Source organism: Polyodon spathula, chromosome 23 (genome assembly GCF_017654505.1).
Source record: "Polyodon spathula isolate WHYD16114869_AA chromosome 23, ASM1765450v1, whole genome shotgun sequence".
In the NCBI taxonomy this organism is placed as follows: Eukaryota; Metazoa; Chordata; class Actinopteri; order Acipenseriformes; family Polyodontidae; genus Polyodon; species Polyodon spathula.
This window is the reverse complement of record NC_054556.1, coordinates 15,211,065-15,228,376: the sequence shown is the minus strand read 5'-3', so window position 1 is coordinate 15,228,376 and position 17,312 is coordinate 15,211,065.

Here is a 17,312-nt window from a genome sequence, read left to right as displayed (position 1 = left end):
AAGAATGTGGTAGTGCATTTTAGGTGATAATTGACAGTTGTAAATGTCATTATTGCCCACACTAGTCCCAGCCACTGCCACTTACTTTGAATATATTTCATAATTTCGCACCTCACATGAAGAAACTGTATCTTAAACTTGGCTATACCATGTGGAAGGGTAGTGTTGCGGCCAAGGCTGGCGAGAGGCAGAAAAAGCAAATGCGGTTAAGTGCTGAGGAGCACACTTTTTAATTACAACAAACACATGAAATCAATAAAAAAAAAAATTAAAAAAAACACAAAATAGAAAAACATCAAAGATGTCACAGTGAGACTAACAACCCCAAGAGCACAATCTGCTGCTCTGGCAGATATAACAGAAATTAGCTGCGGAGTCGTCTCCCAGCTCCTCCTGTATGTGTGGTCAAGATAAATTGACTCCAAAAAGGCCAAATTAACCAGTCCAGTTACATTCTCACATGGCTGGCTTGTCTGCCTGTTGGAGGGGAACCAGTCACAATGCAGGTATTTAATCTGTAAATATACAATAATTACAAACCCCACACCAAACATATACTGTGGCAGTGGAGGAAAGAATGAGGAGGCACTTTTATTCACAATGCACACAGGTCACAAACCGACGACACACTACAACCCCAACCAGGCCCCCGCTCTCTATATACAGCTCAGGAGGACCTGGTTGGGGACAATAAGACATCAAATAATAAACAAAGTAATATATTTATGTAAATTAAGCGCAAAAAAAAAACACACGCTAGAGATATAGGCATAACGCAACCAATGGGAACTAACTCAGGCCACAGTCCAGGGGCCACATACTGCTGCAATGCATACAGCAAAACAAGTTTGATTTCATCCAAAACTCTGTCTGCAGTGAGACACCAAGCATTATCCCGTTTTAATCAATATTTCGTGTGATGAATTCACTTCAGGGTTATAAACTCTGCCAAGGGCTTTTCTGCCTGAAAGTCATTTTATACTTTTGTCTGTCAATGCAGAGTGGTGTCAAGCATTAATGGCTGCAAACAAACATCAAATGAATTATTTTAGTCCGGGGGAAATAGATGTCTCTTATAAAAATAAAATGAGTTATCTAACTTCTCTTTTTCATTGTTTCTTAGAAATGTTTTTCACAGTAATAAATGGTCTGCGACTGTTTCTTTGTTGTTCACTTGGTGTATGACGCCATGCCAGTGTTAGGGGGACGTCCACATGCTGGGAACCATGGGGGGGTACTGCATGTACTGCACCTCACAGTGCTTCCTAGAGACCTACTGGAAGGCTGCTAAGGTCGTGGGGGAAGGCACACTGCATAAGGATGGCTATTTACAGAACTAATGTGTGTACAATCTGCCAGCATAGTCTTAAGACAATGGAGAAATGGTAAACACAGAACTGGTATGACAGCAAAATGTATACAGACCAACAGTGATAGTGAATTAAAAAAAAAAAAAACCCTAAAATCACATTTCCCTACTTTTGTCATTTTAGTATCATGCATTAACAACGTTTTTTTACAAAGAATTTCCTTGGTTTTTCAGAATATATAGTTAGAAGGAAGATAATGTAGTAGTATTGTAATTCAGCATTGTACCACTAGAATTCTGACTAAAGCCAGGAAAAGTGAACATGTTACCCCTGTTTTGGCCTCTTTACACTCCCTGTGCAGTATAGAATTGCTTGCTGTTAACTGACAAGGCCCTGACTGGATTAGCACCCAGTTAATTGCAGGAGTTACTGACCCCGTAGTATGCTTGTATGTATACGAAAAGTACATTAATTGAATCTTAGAAAAAGTAAACTGAGATGACTCGACAGCATATATGCAGTATCGGTTTTCTGAACTATGTACAACTATTTACAGGACTGCAGGGGAATTTCCACACTCAACCACACTAACACATTCTAACAGGCTTCAGCTGTAAATTCAAGAGTAAAATGGGAATGAACTATAAATCTATAAATACATGTAAATGATGCCTGAATCTTAACCATGCACAGAGAAATGAAATAAATAGAAAGAATGGTTGTTTTTTTGCAAGGCCTTTTTTCTGATCAAGCATCTAAGTCAAAAATATGTACTGAGCATGCTCAGAACCCACATTTTCAAATCCTTATAAATCAGGAGTGGATTCACATTATTTTTCATCAAACCAGCGAAAGACACTATTCTGGGCCAAAATTCCATGCCATTTGGGAGCTGGAGAGTGACAGAAAAATAACAAAAACCCATGATTTTTAAAATTGTTTTACTATAGCGTAACGAAATGACATGACAGGGCGTGCGTTGTGTTGTATTAACATACAGTTGTAGTTGGGTTCAACCAACAAAGCCATATGTTTATGCAACACAACGCACAAACCCTGGAGAGTTCTCCCGCTTATAAAATGGATACAATAGAAATAATGTTTTTTTTTTTTTTTTTTTTTTTTTTTTTTAATTTTATATCATTCCACTTTGGAGAAAAAATTCAATTATCATTCCTTTGTTTAATCAAATCAATAAAAACACCAGTTGCCCAATAATTTTAGTTTTCTTTGATTTCATTAAGTTGTTGACTTGTTAAATCTTTAGAACATTTTTAAATTGTTAAAAAAAAAAAATTTCAATTGAGGTTTTGCTTGTAATTCTGGCAATTCTACTGTCATGCCTCCAAAAATTTCAAATGTGACGAAAGGCATGTCACTCATTTCTAAAACTAAAAGACCTTTCACAACAATGTGTAATTATTGTGAGTTGAATATTTTGAGTATTGATAATGTATTTATTGAACTGTGGCTTCGGCAAAAATAAGTTCCACCATTCATTGTACTATTTAACTGCAGGGTCAAAAATCCTCAACAGCCAATCAGCGTGCACCATCCAAACATTCAGTTTTATAAATAGAGATTATACTAGCTGAAGATTCGTAGCTCTAACTGTGCTGGTACCTCTTGGATGTATTGTAACCACAGATTATTAATTCACATAAATCAACTTCTGATGTAATTATCAATTTAAAAATAAAAAGGCAATTTTTTTTCCCCTCTCTGCAAATTTGTGTTAATGAAAAGTAAACTAGAACCGTTCTTTAAAACTCAAATTTTAAAATAACTTTGCTCACAGAAACAGGCCCACCCATCGCATTGAAACAAAGATAGGTAAGTCTATGATTATTCTTAGTATTATAGTGATTTTTTATTTTTTTTTTATCTGCTTATTTTTCAGTCAGCTATATTGTTTATTGTGTGGTCTGCCGAGATCAAAAAATTCAGGTGGTCCGCGAACAGCAAAGTTTGAGACCCACTGCTATATAGGGTATATATAGAGAGAAGAGTATTCCATGTTCTATAGCTGATTCTGTATAACCGTGGCCCTTGACACTGCAATACCATGTATTGATTGTCACGATTCTCTAACTATTCTTTACTACGCTTTTATCTTGATGTAGCTCAGTACACTTCTTAGAGGTACAACTTCTACTATACAAATACACCAACCTCTGGTTTTTATTCATTGCCTGACCTGGTCCTCATAGCTTTTAATAAATGCGCTCTTTTTTTGTCGAAATGGCTAAACAATAGAACCTGTCAGGACACAACCCCCTAATTAGAAAGTCAAATTGTCCTATTGTACAGTGAGATCACCATAGAATGCAGCAAGATTATTCTATTATGAATCATTTTAAAAAGGAAAGTGAGAAATACTTTCGGAAGAACAAGCTGAAGCAATTGTGTTACAGGTTACATTTAAAATGACAGGTCACCTAAGATGAGTTGTCTTTAAAAAATCTTATTTACAGTATAATCGTAAATCTCAAAAAACTACTCACTTCTAAATCTTTTGTAGTCATTTTTGTATTTCTTTAGTATAAATACATGTTAATTTGGATTCATATGTTGTTTTTTTCTGACTTTATATGAACGAAAAGACACACATTTGCCCGTTTTCCCATTGGAAATAGTGATATTTTGAAATATCACTGTCCTGGTCACAAAAGCAAAGTTTGTGGGGAATAATAGCCATTTTCTATACTTTTGAGGCATAAGCAATTAGGAAATAACACTTACTACCCAGGAACAAAAATTGTGATTTATCACAGTAGTAGAAGATCTTCTCCAGTCAATGCGAAAAATAGCTAGCCAACAATAATTGGAATGTGTTTTGTTATGGGCAAACAATTGGGTCTCAACCCATTTTGGCATGGCAGTCAGTACCGTTAAACCACTGCACATTACACTAGGGCAACACTCATCTCTCATGTGTCGAATAGTAAAGTGGTAGTCATTTCAAAACTGTTGAAGTTTTTGACAACTTACCTAATTGAATGTTACGTGATTGTAAAGTGATTGTGAAGAGTGAGGATTCACGTGCAGTTGCAGTTGCAGTCCATTAACATATAGCATCAATAAATACTTTTTAAAATCCCTAGAAGTGCACAAACAACATGTTACAAAACAGTATGGTCCCAAATAGAGAGCCAGACATTATCAAATACATTATTTCGAATTTTTATTTTAAAGTTGCGACTAGTCGACTATTTTTACGTCAAAATAGTAAAATCAGTACTCATTCTGCCCCTACATTACACTACAGCAGGGGTCTATAACCCTCGTCCTGGAGAGCTACTGTGGCTGCTGGTTTTTGTTTCAACCAATCTTTCAGTTACTTAATTGAACTAATTATTGGCTTAATTAGTCCAGATTAACAGGTGTTCCAGATCTTTAGCCACTGATGATGTAAAGACACCTGCTGGATAGGGGCTCTCCAGGACCAGGGTTGGAGAACCCTGCACTACAGGTATGGCTGCAAGTGGCTGTGACACCAGTTAGCCAAAATAACTGTTCATATTCCACAGATAATTTCACAACCATGTGTAGCATATAGTATCATTTTCATCTCTATTGAAAACAGTCAGCCTCTGCTAGACATTTTAATTTGCAATGTAAATGCAAATCAAATGTAATTGTAACTGTGTATGGTTGCCTGTTGAGTTCTCATTGGTTTGGCATGAATTGAATGTTCAGTAAACACCTTTATTGGGTTTAAACTAAGTTGCTTACCTCTAAGTTTAATATTAAGCATCATGTAAGTTCAACGTTGCAGTCCGACACTTTGGAACTCTATTCCAAATTAAGTTAGCTTTTACCTATTATTCATAAAGTCTTTATAAATGTGGAGGTCTTTTGGTTTTCCAATAATATAAGAGAGTGGATTAGTTTTGTACATTCATCACTAAGTTATGAGCCAATTAAATGTGTTATTTGCAAATAGTTCATTAGGCGAGTGAAACTGGTCCTTTGGTTATTCAAAAGACTCTCTTCATTAGAAAGGTCTTCCCCTCTAATACTCTTTTCTCTCCACATTCAGAGCTGAATCATTTAGTATTTTAGCAAGACTGTGTCATACAGACTAGGGGCAAGAGGTAATAAATGTATCTCTGATTGCATCGTAAGTTGTCAGTTTTTTGTGGAGATTTACACACAGGTGTTAGAAAGGGCTCCAAAATGTGATGAAGAAAGTAACCGCCTGCAATGCACGAAAAGATCTGAGACAGAATCATATCCAACCTCTAAATATATCTGATACCCCAGTGCAACCATTAACCCACCTGCAACACTGCCCCTAGGATATGTGACAAATATTACATAGAACAGTGTTGTATTGGGGACAGGCGCTTAAGAGTTCTTACAATAGTAAGATTCACATATACACTGTAATGTTTGATCAGTACTATTTTGACCTCCGTTGGCAGACTTTGAAGCCGTTCTCTGAATTTAAATATAACTAATTTTAAGTGATGAATATTAGACAAGACATGCAAATTCTGCTCTTCGATGTAGTAATTAAGAACATAAGAAAGTTTACAAACGAGAGGTGGCCATTCGACCCATCTTGCTCGTTTGGTTGTTTGTAGCTAATTGATCCCAGAATCTCATCAAGCAGCTTTTTGAAGGATCCCAGGGTGTCAGTTTCAACAACATTAATTGGTGTGTGACATTTAAAGACAGTAAGACAGACTACAATTATGATTTCAGCAGTTTTCAAAAAGTTAATACTTTTCCAACAGTCAGGAACAGTACCATGAACTGTGTCAACTAAGGAAGCCCTTTATATTACCCAATAATAAATTTGTTTTGTTCAATTTGAATTTGAAATGGAATTCTATATGAAATCAATTTAAACTTATTTTACCACATTTAATTATTAAGCGTTGTTCACATGCCAAGGCATACAGAGCTTCCAGGTACAGCTATCTCTGAAAAGAGTATCTAATGCATATAGGTAAAGCACAAAACTCCTCTGAAATGCAAATCCTGCTTTCTATTAGGTCTTTACAAAGGGTTTGGCTCTGAGTCTACAAACAGCAGAATGCCCCTTTGACATGTTTCACTTAAAGCAAAGTCAAAGACCATTTCTCTGAGAATAAAATAATTGTAACTGTAGAAAACTAGCAAGAAACCAATAGAAGCAGGAGGGAGAACTTGAACTGTTTAATTGTCCTGGCTAGGTACTAGCTATTTCCCTGTCATTCTAGAAAAGTGTTTCCCAATACCTTAGTACAAAATTTGACTTTAATCTATTGTAATATGTTAAATATGGACAGGCAGACAAAGGGCTCTTTCTCATTCTTATGGTAGCATCATAGTAAAATCTACCTCCTGGCACCACGACACTCAGGAAGGTATTAGCAGAAACATTCGTCACTTGAGTTATCACAAAAGCAATAGAAACACATTGATCATCACATACAGATTATGATGAGCTGTGCAGCAGGTTGTCAGTAAAGCACTCACTGCTTCATGAAATAATACTCAATACTTGTGTCTGACCAGGTGTTTGTTACCATTGATATACATTTTTCTATGACCCTGTCCTTTACTTGAATTCAACAACTGGACTGATAGAAACCAGCAAGAACATAAGCAGAACCATAACAGCAGTTCTTTAATCCACAATACATTCTGCTACTTTGCTTAAAAATAAAAATTTAAAGCCCAAAATGCATGACAGCCGTTCATGAGCCAACGCAATAACAAACAGCCACGTCTGAGTGAAGGTTTTTCTTCCGCAAGGAACATTCCTGTTTATTCTGTTTAACCATATTTTTGTTGATTTGAGACACAGGATGAGCCTGATTGCCGCAGGGCTGGAGCAGCATTTGCTCTAATCAATAATTGGGCCGACGGTTCAATCCAGAGAAGCTTGGATAGAAGTGTTCATAACAAGCTGCTTCTGGGACATTGTCACAGAGACGGCCGAAGTGGGCGGCGTCAGAACCAGGAAAAGTAATGAAATACACAAAACACAGGACGGAGGAAATGAAATGATGATGGCGCTGGCTGGCGCCGTTTTATTGTAAAATAAAAGGTTTAAACAAACACGAAAACACAGGACACGGCACTCTACGCCAAAATAAATAGACAAACAAAAACAGACTAAACTTAACAAAACGGTGCACGGACAGACACTGACAAACACAGTGAGCAGATACTTTCTCTTATTATTATTATTATTATTATTATTATTATTATTATTATTATTATTATTATTATTATTATTTCCTCCGTCTCCAATCCCGTTCTCCGCTCACCGAACACCCAACCGCCAGTATGTGACAACGTGCATCTATATATACTATTGTGCTGGGATTCAATTACCAATTAATTATTCACTTGAATCCCAGCACGTGAATTAATAAAGTGCAATTCCCCGTGCTCACATATTACTACATTTTACTTGCACGTGAAGTGCTGTGCAATCCTCGTGCCTAAATACACATATACATTTTTAAACACTCGTGTTACACAGACCCGTTTATATCCCGTGTACCAATGTCTATACACCAACATTTAAACACACCACACGCAACACATAACAGATAATATACACAGGGGCGGGCACTTTGTTACATATACCCCCTCCTGTGCAAAGCACACATGGCCTCAATGGCCACCTCCCCCCTTAAAAGCCCAAAAGTCCCGCCCAAAGTCCTTGGCCAGGACCAGAGGCTTCCAGGGGCCCACAGGTCGTAATGCTGTCAGCAGGGTAGCATTCTCCTGCCAGGGTAGTCCTAGCAGCGGAAAGGCTGCTTGGGGTGTGGTCTCCTGACCTTCCCCCTTCTTCGGCGCCGGCAGCTCCCCTTGGTGGGGCTTCAACCACCGTTCTTCCTGCAGGGAAGAAACTGCAGAGGGAGCAGGTCTCCGGACCTCCCCCACGATCTCCGGCGGCGAAACTGCTGCTGGGGTTGGCGGTCTCCAGACCTCCTCCCCCTTCTCCGGCAGCGAAACTGCTGCTGGGGTTGGCGGTCTCCAGACCTCCTCCCCCTTCTCCGGCAGCGAAACTGCTGCTGGGGTTGGCGGTCTCCAGACCTCCTCCCCCTTCTCCGGCAGCGAAACTGCTGCTGGGGTTGGCGGTCTCCAGACCTCCTCCCCCTTCTTCGTGGCCGGCAGCTCCCCTTCGTGGGGTTCCGGCCACAGTACTTCCGGCTGTGATGCGGAGCGGCGGGCAACCCCAGGCGATGCAGAGCGGCGGGCAACCCCAGGCGATGCAGAGCGGCGGGCAACCCCAGGCGATGCAGAGCGGCGGGCAACCCCAGGCGATGCAGAGCGGCGGGCAACCCCAGGCGATGCAGAGGCATCCTTGGGCGAAGCGAGGCTGGCATCCTTGGGCGAAGCGAGGCTGGCATCCTTGGGCGAAGCGAGGCTGGCAGTCAGGACAAGCTGGGGTGCGGGTGTTGGCCCTCTTTTCGGCCACTGCAGCCGGGAGGTTCTTCCCCATGCTTCCCTCAGCAGCCTATGCAAGGGCTGCTGAGGACCGCCAGCATCTAGTCCTGGCCCTTCTGGTGCAGGGAGAGGCAGCTCCTGCTCCTCTCCCCCTGATGGAGGTGGAGGCAGAGGAAGCTCCAGCTCCTCTCCTCGTGATGGTGGGGGAAGTGATACCAGCAGGCATTCACCCTCTGCTGGTGGGGGAAGTGATACCAGCAGGCATTCACCCTCTGCTGGTGGACAGGGACCCAGCAGGCATTCACCCTCTGCTGGTGGACAGGGACCCAGCAGGCATTCACCCTCTGCTGGTGGACAGGGACCCAGCAGGCATTCACCCTCTGCTGGTGGACAGGGACCCAGCAGGCATTCACCCTCTGCTGGTGGACAGGGACCCAGCAGGCATTCACCCTCTGCTGGGGGACGGAGATCCAGCAGGCATTCACCCTCTGCTGGTGGAGGAGGCAGAGGCAGCTCCTGCTGCTCTGCTCCTGCCGGTGGAGGTGGCGGAGGCAGAGGCAGCTCCTGCTGCTCTGCTCCTGCCGGTGGAGGTGGTGGAGGAAGAGGCAGCTCCTGCTGCTCTGCTCCTGCCGGTGGAGGTGGCGGAGGCAGAGGCAGCTCCTGCTGCTCTGCTCCTGCCGGTGGAGGTGGCGGAGGCAGAGGCAGCTCCTGCTGCTCTGCGCCTGCCGGTGGAGGTGGCGGAGGCAGAGGCAGCTCCTGCTGCTCTGCTCCTGCCCGTGGAGGTGACGGAGACAGAGGCAGCTCCTCTGCCTTCCTCTTCTGTGGCAGTTCCTCCTCTCCCTCCTGGTAAGGGCAGCGGAAGGGACAATTGGCAAAGAGATGGTCCTGGTTGCAGAGGAGGCACCCCGACAAGGACTGGTTACATCGCCGGGGATGTCTGGCCCTTAGGCGGCACTCCTCCTCCCTGTCCCTCACCTCTTTATCCTCTTTCCTGCTTCTCCCCATTTCTTTCTTTCTTTTTTTTTTTTTGTAATCCAAAGACGCCTTTTTTTTTTTTTTTTTTTTTTTTTTTTTTTTTTTTTTTTTTTTTTTTTTTTTTTTTTTTCTTCCACACAAAAAACTTCTCCTGGTCTGACGCTTGGAGGCGCTGTTAAATCCCACGCAGGGCACCACTTGTCACAGAGACGGCCGAAGTGGGCGGCGTCAGAACCAGGAAAAGTAATGAAATACACAAAACACAGGACGGAGGAAATGAAATGATGATGGCGCTGGCTGGCGCCGTTTTATTGTAAAATAAAAGGTTTAAACAAACACGAAAACACAGGACACGGCACTCTACGCCAAAATAAATAGACAAACAAAAACAGACTAAACTTAACAAAACGGTGCACGGACAGACACTGACAAACACGGTGAGCAGATACTTTCTTATTATTATTATTATTATTATTATTATTATTATTATTATTATTATTATTATTATTTAATTTCCTCCGTCTCCAATCCCGTTCTCCGCTCACCGAACACCCAACCGCCAGTATGTGACAACGTGCATCTATATATACTATTGTGCTGGGATTCAATTACCAATTAATTATTCACTTGAATCCCAGCACGTGAATTAATAAAGTGCAATTCCCCGTGCTCACATATTACTACATTTTACTTGCACATGAAGTGCTGTGCAATCCTCGTGCCTAAATACACATATACATTTTTAAACACTCGTGTTACACAGACCCGTTTATATCCCGTGTACCAGTGACTATACACCAACATTTAAACACACCACACGCAACACATAACAGATAATATACACAGGGGCGGGCACTTTGTTACAGGCATCCATACGCGCATTGTGTACTTGCGCCTGTCACCCAGGTCAACCCTGCTTTATCAAAAGCAGTGTGAAATAGCGTAGTCGTCCCACATGACATCGGGTCCTGACCTGGGTACTTGAGGGTTCTCATGGCCAAGGCATCACTTTCACAGAGCCTTTTTTTTCACAGCTTTGCCCAATTCACTGCTTATTCTGTTTCGAGACTTCAAATGACGATGTTATATATCTTCTTGGACCTTCAGACATTTAGCCAGTTTAGAATCGCTAGTTTAATTGTAGCTGTACACAGCTCACATTAGTATAGGTCCAGGCACATTAACCAACAAGCATGACCAAACCGAAAAATATATACAAACTGTAGTAAGTTATTATAACTAGTTACAATATTGTTCAAGTAACTTGCATCTGTAACAGAGTAATTTTTTAAAGTAACTTCCCCAACAATGAAGACTGAAGATGGTAAGCAGAAAAAACTGGGTGTGGATCATGTTCGCTTGTCAGGCTTATGGGGAATCTGAAGCATAGGAAGCGCCATAGGCTCATATTGGAAAATTGTGCATGGAAGAAAATGTAAACAATACTGTAGTTGTAATATCGGTAACATTTTAAGATTAAAATAGAATGTAATAAGGATGTTGCTTTTGTAACAGGAACAAGGCTGGGCAAGAACCAGCAACCCCCTGCACCACAAGTCTAAACCACTATGCAAAAGAGCCGGGCTCCAGTAGTCGTGCATTACTGAGGTCTAGTCTCCAGTAGTCGTGCCACTCTAGCTGGTCACAACCATCACCCGGTGCTCACCGCAGTCTATAGTGTTATGTTGTATGTATGGCCATTGTGCATTTCATTCTTAAAACATTTGCACCTTTAAGAGCGATCAATGTCCCTATAGTTGCTAAGTTACGGGTTATAAGATAATGTGGAGTGATTGTCGTACTTACCATTGCTAGGATACAAAGTGCCAGAAGTGGGGCTGTGTGGCAAAGTGCCCGCCCCTGTATGTATTGTGTATTATATGTTGTGTGTTCTGTGAGTGGAGAACAGGGTTGGAGACGGAGGTAAGAATTTTGATAATAGCAGTTAAATATCAGCTCACCGTGTTTGTCTGTGTAGTCTGTTTTGTTTGTTTCTTTTGTTTTGGGGAATGTGCCGTGTCCTGTGTTTTTGTTTGTTACAAACCTTTTATTTTCTGTCTGTTCACTCACTAAATGCTGAGCGAGACCATTCGCTCAGCTCCACCAAACTCCACCTCTCTGTTTGTTTATTTCTTGTTTCTGGTCTGATGTCACCCACTGCAGCTGTCTTTGTGACAGGCTGTTAGGGAGTTTTGCATGTTCTTGAGATGTTTGTAAGAAGGCTGCATTAAACAAGTAGCTCATTTCAAGTTTGAAATGTTGTCGTTTGTGCCTTTTTTCAAATATAACATGGTTTGTCTGCGTGCCACTGTATTTCTCCTTCCATGGTTTACCCTTGATCTGTGTGTGTTTTTCAGTGGTAATCTATAAGGTGTCTGTTGAAGAACTGATTCAACTTGCAGGGAGGGAGGGAGGGAAGTTCCCGCTCTGTTCCTGTGTGTTCTGATTACCAGGTTATTGTCTCAGCTATGTGCTGTGAGGTCAGATCACACCAGCGCCCCCTGTGGCTGACGGGGCGCCTGCGGGTCTGCAGTGGAGCCATTCATATCTGTGTTGTCCTCCAGCACTATAGATCTGGTGGCTTCGCTGTGGATCCGCAGTGCGAAAAATGACGGCTTGGCAGGAACGCGTTTTGGAGGACGTGTGTTTCAGCCTTCGTTTCCCGAGTCGCGGGGGGGTTGAAGCAGTGCACCTGGATAAAAATAATAATTGTGCATTTGAAATTGGTGACAACGAAATTTAAAAAAAATTAAAAAAACATCCATAACTATTAAACACTCAATTGTGCTGAATTTTGAGATATTTAGTGACCAACATTTCAACGTTTCATAAGCCTTCAGTTTCTTTTCTGCTTATCCAAACCCTCTGCAGATTATGTAGAAATCCATACACAAGACAATAAATAGGCAAATACTTCACTAATAAACAAACAGATTTCCATGTTCTATGGAGAACTCAGAGACTGATGGAGTTTGATGTAGTTTCACAGAGTTTTCTGACAGAGAAAGAGAGAATACATAATGGTTCTAAGTGGGTATCACAAAAATAACCAATGCGTGAAGCTAGACAGACGCTGAGGGACAAAGTCCCAAGTTGTTAATGTCTTTATCATAAATGTATTATTTTTTTGTTAACTATGGAAAACCGTTCTGTTTGCTGTTTATACCACGCACAATTTGCCATTTAATTATGATGATAGATTTAATTATGTAATTTATTTTTGTTTTACAGATTAAACATTGTTGTGGGGAGCCATGAATTCAAAGCCTTATTGTGATGTTACTTCTGAAAATTGAAATTGTATTAAAAATAATGAAATGATGTGGGAAATAGCAGATAATTCTAGATAGAGAGGCTTCACTGAAACTGTGCCTTTTACTTTTCCTTCAGCTGCTGAAATTGTACTTACAAAACAAAGGAAACAGATGCCCCTGACCCAGTCATTCTGCATTTACTCACTAGTCTCAAAACTTGTTGTGGGTTAGTGTATAATATAAGAGAGACAGAACTCCTTATTAAATCAATATGTACTGCATTTCAAGCGATCACCAGTAGTGAAAGTGACAGCCACAATTTGATTCAAAACTCTAATTAAGTTGCATTGCACATAGAGGTGCAAGATACATACTAAGCAATGCAGAAATGCACCAAGATCCCTGACAAACTGTTTACAGAATAAAACTACTGCCTTTCTATCTGATTTATTCTCTCCACCGTGAAACAATATATCTATTATTCTTTTTTTACCAAGTGTGATGGGGTACACCCCGCCCCTGTGTGTATATGCATTATTTTGTATTTGTGTTGTTATTATTATTTAAAATGTATTGTTTAATGCATAAAAACACGTTGTTTTATTCATTATTTTGCAGCATGGATGGGGTTAAAATTTTCCATCCATGCTAAACTCGTGTAGAATGTGACTGTCTCCAGATAGATTAATTTATTACTAATCTGGATATGGTCACGTGTGTAAAAACGGGGTTAGTGTGTTCAGAGGCGTGAGATAAAAAGAATAATATAGAAATCAATTGCAACCCATGCTGGTTTTACACCAGCACGATTCTTTTTTGTTCTGTGTCTGTTTTATTTGTCTGTTTTGGCCACCGTGCCATTTTGTTTTGTGAAAGTGTTTTGTTTTATTTAATGAAGAAATGAGCGCATTTGCATCTCGCCCCATAGTACTTGCCTGTGTAGATCCATTCAATTCCTGACATCACCCGCAGGTCATACGGATCACAACATATATAGTAATGTGATGTGGTGTATGGTGAGTCATATAGTCAGGAGATAGCAGGTTTGTGCTCTGGCAGTGATCATTGGTTCCACAGGCAGCATTGGCTGTGGTGCTCCCGCAAGTTTCAGAGGTAAAATTAACAGGGACTATTTCTCATTATAAGGTGAAACACAAATAGCCTCATACATATATAGCAATATAAAGGGGGAGCACTGTATATTGGACCTCATACTGGGCAGAATTGTTAATACAGCCTTTAGATATAAACAATAAATAAATAAGAGTGGCCACTTCCCCTTTAAAAGATCTATGTGAGAGACAAATCTTCAGTCAAATATCCAAGACACTGAAAGGTGTATATGTGATTTTTGTTTTCTTAAACAGCATCAATGATTTGATTTGTGCAACACAATTTCCAGATGTTTTGCAATCCTTTATTAGCTGATTGTTTGGTCCATATGTCTATTATTTCCAAAACATGGTTATAAATGGAATTCAAAGGTAATTTTCATTTCCGGCGATTACAAAGTAATTAGAAATCCAAGGCAGTATATTGTTCTAGAAAGGTTTGCTGGATGAATAATGCTTTCATTGCACTTTAAGAAATGTTTTCCTCTGTAGAACTAATTAACTCCTCTGGGCTCTTGTTATCTCCGCAGAGCAGCAACAGTTAGTGGCTGCAGCCTCGGGAATAGCCTGTTCATTGTGTTTCTGAATAGGCGCACCTGTCACATTGCTGTGCTGTGATTTGTTTTTCCCTAGTTCCGCAAAAGTATCTCTGCTCAATTTATCCTCATTTATTTTGTCTTGAAATATGTAATTGATGTTTTTTGGTATTGGAAATACAGGAGACGGCAGCCTCAATATATATATATAACTTCACTATAACGAACCCCCATGGGACCTGGAGAAATGTTTGTTATATCAGGGTGTTCACTATAATAGAGTTGCCATTTTTCTGTATCAGAATAATGACAAAATGACAAATTTGAATTGAACATCAGTATATTGTACTTTTATGAAGATTCCTTCACATTGATCAACATTGAAACGGTATTGTGATAAGGTGCTCGTGTCACGTGTGTGGGTAACCGCACTGCAAGACTGAGCCACATGGGAGTTGGAGTTGAAACACTGGCACAGGCCTGCAGGTTTGTTAAATACAAAACAGAAAGTAAACAAATGGGTCATGTGACACTACCAACAATGGTAACGTACAGAGGACACATACAGAAGACAGGCAGGCAGCAAGTCTCGAGCGCCCGTCTGTAAACAATCATTTGATCAAACATAACAACTCCAAAAAGCACACAAAACAAACCCATTTCCACATATAAATAACACCAATACTAATTTCCCCCTGTGCAGGGCAATCACCCTGCTACAGTTATGTTTAAAAGACAACAGTAAAGAAATGAAAAAGGAAAGAATGTACACTCACATGCTGAATACAGCAATTACATTAGGTCCTTTCTCTTGAAATAATTGTCCAGCGTAAATTGCTCCTCACGATTGCATTCGTCATGCATGATTCATACTACAATGGGACATCTTTGAATTAGCATTATCTTTGAATTAGTCAACCATGGTCTTTGTTTTCACTTAAAGAATAACACACTTGACGCTGGAGAAAGTTCAGTGCCAGTCAGTACTGAGATCATTGTATCCGGGCCAATCCTGTATGTGATCTGACAGGGCAATTTGCATTGAAAAAATCGGTTCTTGCTGTTGGGATCATTAAAAACAGGTGTTTGGTAAAATGTCCATGAATGTACAAGACTATCAAGATCCGCAAACAGAAATGTATTTAACCTTGTACCAGATAGCATCTTTTAAAATGAAAATACAATGGATTGCTTTCAAAACTACACATTTGAGACCTGCATGGTGAATGGATGTGCATGGCATGAAACATGGATAGAATTATTCTGTTTGCTGAAATCACTTTCAGGCATGAGTGTGTAATTACAAAGCATGACCAAACATCTCACATCTGCACCTGGTTTGACCAGAGACTCAAGGAAAATGTATTTTAATGCAACTGTTCTGGTGCTATTGCAATAACCTTCATGCATCGTGTGTTTGCAAATCGGACAGCCCACAGCTCACTTCATGTATGTCACCACTTCTCCTCCACGAAGCTGACAGCAGCCTTTTATAATCATAAGCCTCCAGGTGAATCAATCGAATGTCCTCATTTATGTCATAGTTGATTGGTCAACCAATGACAGCCAGTTTTAACCCTGTCTCTGCCAGCTGCCCCAATACACCCAATTTACACTAATAATGTGGCAGGGCAATATTCCGGTAGCACGGTACTGTGTTTTATTTCTGTAAGTATGTCTTAAGATATGCTTTCATCCAAGCTCAGGAGCTGCTCTTCAGTTCAAGTTGCCTGACATAGACATTAAAGAAGTGAGGAAGATATGCCAAAGTGTGTAAGTAAGAGCTGGCACCATCTAGCAGTCTGGTTTAAGTTGTGAACGTTTTTTATTCTTTCTTATAGTTTAGGACAAGTATACTGCATTTAACTTAATGATACATGGAAAGCAATTTCACAGCATTCTTTTGAGCAAACAGGCAATTGCGATTAGTTTAGCTTGGCAGTATTTTCTCCTTCAGGCTTGTAACAGCAATTTACCAAATGAGATGCATAATAAGGCACAATTCAAAGCATTGTGCATTCTCAATATGACATACATCCCATTTAATATACTGGACTTCCCACCCAAATATTTTGTACAAAATAACAATACAAATATTACTCTGTAGTTTATATTGGAATTCAAAACTTGTTCACTGTATTTTTCACATACCTCGTTATAGATTTGCATACTGATAAATCCTCTCCTGATCACTCATTATCACCAAACTCCTCAATAATGCGATCCAAGTCATTATTTTATTATATAACATCTCAAAAACCTCTGCAAACGTGTGTGATATTCTTTGAGTTCTGGAATGCAGAAGCAGCTATCTCCATTGTTTGTGTCCATATTATCTCTATGGTGCATGGGGCTATCAGTTACACCCTTTTTTCAGCATCATTCGGCTCCTGTCGTTCTCACTCTGCCATAGAAAGGTTTTCTTGTCTTTTTCCAGAGAAAAAACAACTAGAGACCTGTGCTTTACGTCTTTTTGATGATGTCGGGACAGGGTCCGACATCGGACTGGAAAGCGAAAATTGTAATGTCAGACTTGGTCCGACGTAGGACCGCGAAGGGTTAAGTCGTCTTAATTGAGATGCAACAGAGTGAAAGTGGGAAATACACAATATATAACTTGCAAGTTCATGAGTTTTCTCCCAAAAGGTCATCAGAAAAAAACCCATAGAGCTTCAGCTCCTTGTATTCCCACAAGGTACAAGAGAAGTCTATTAGCAAAGAAAGTCA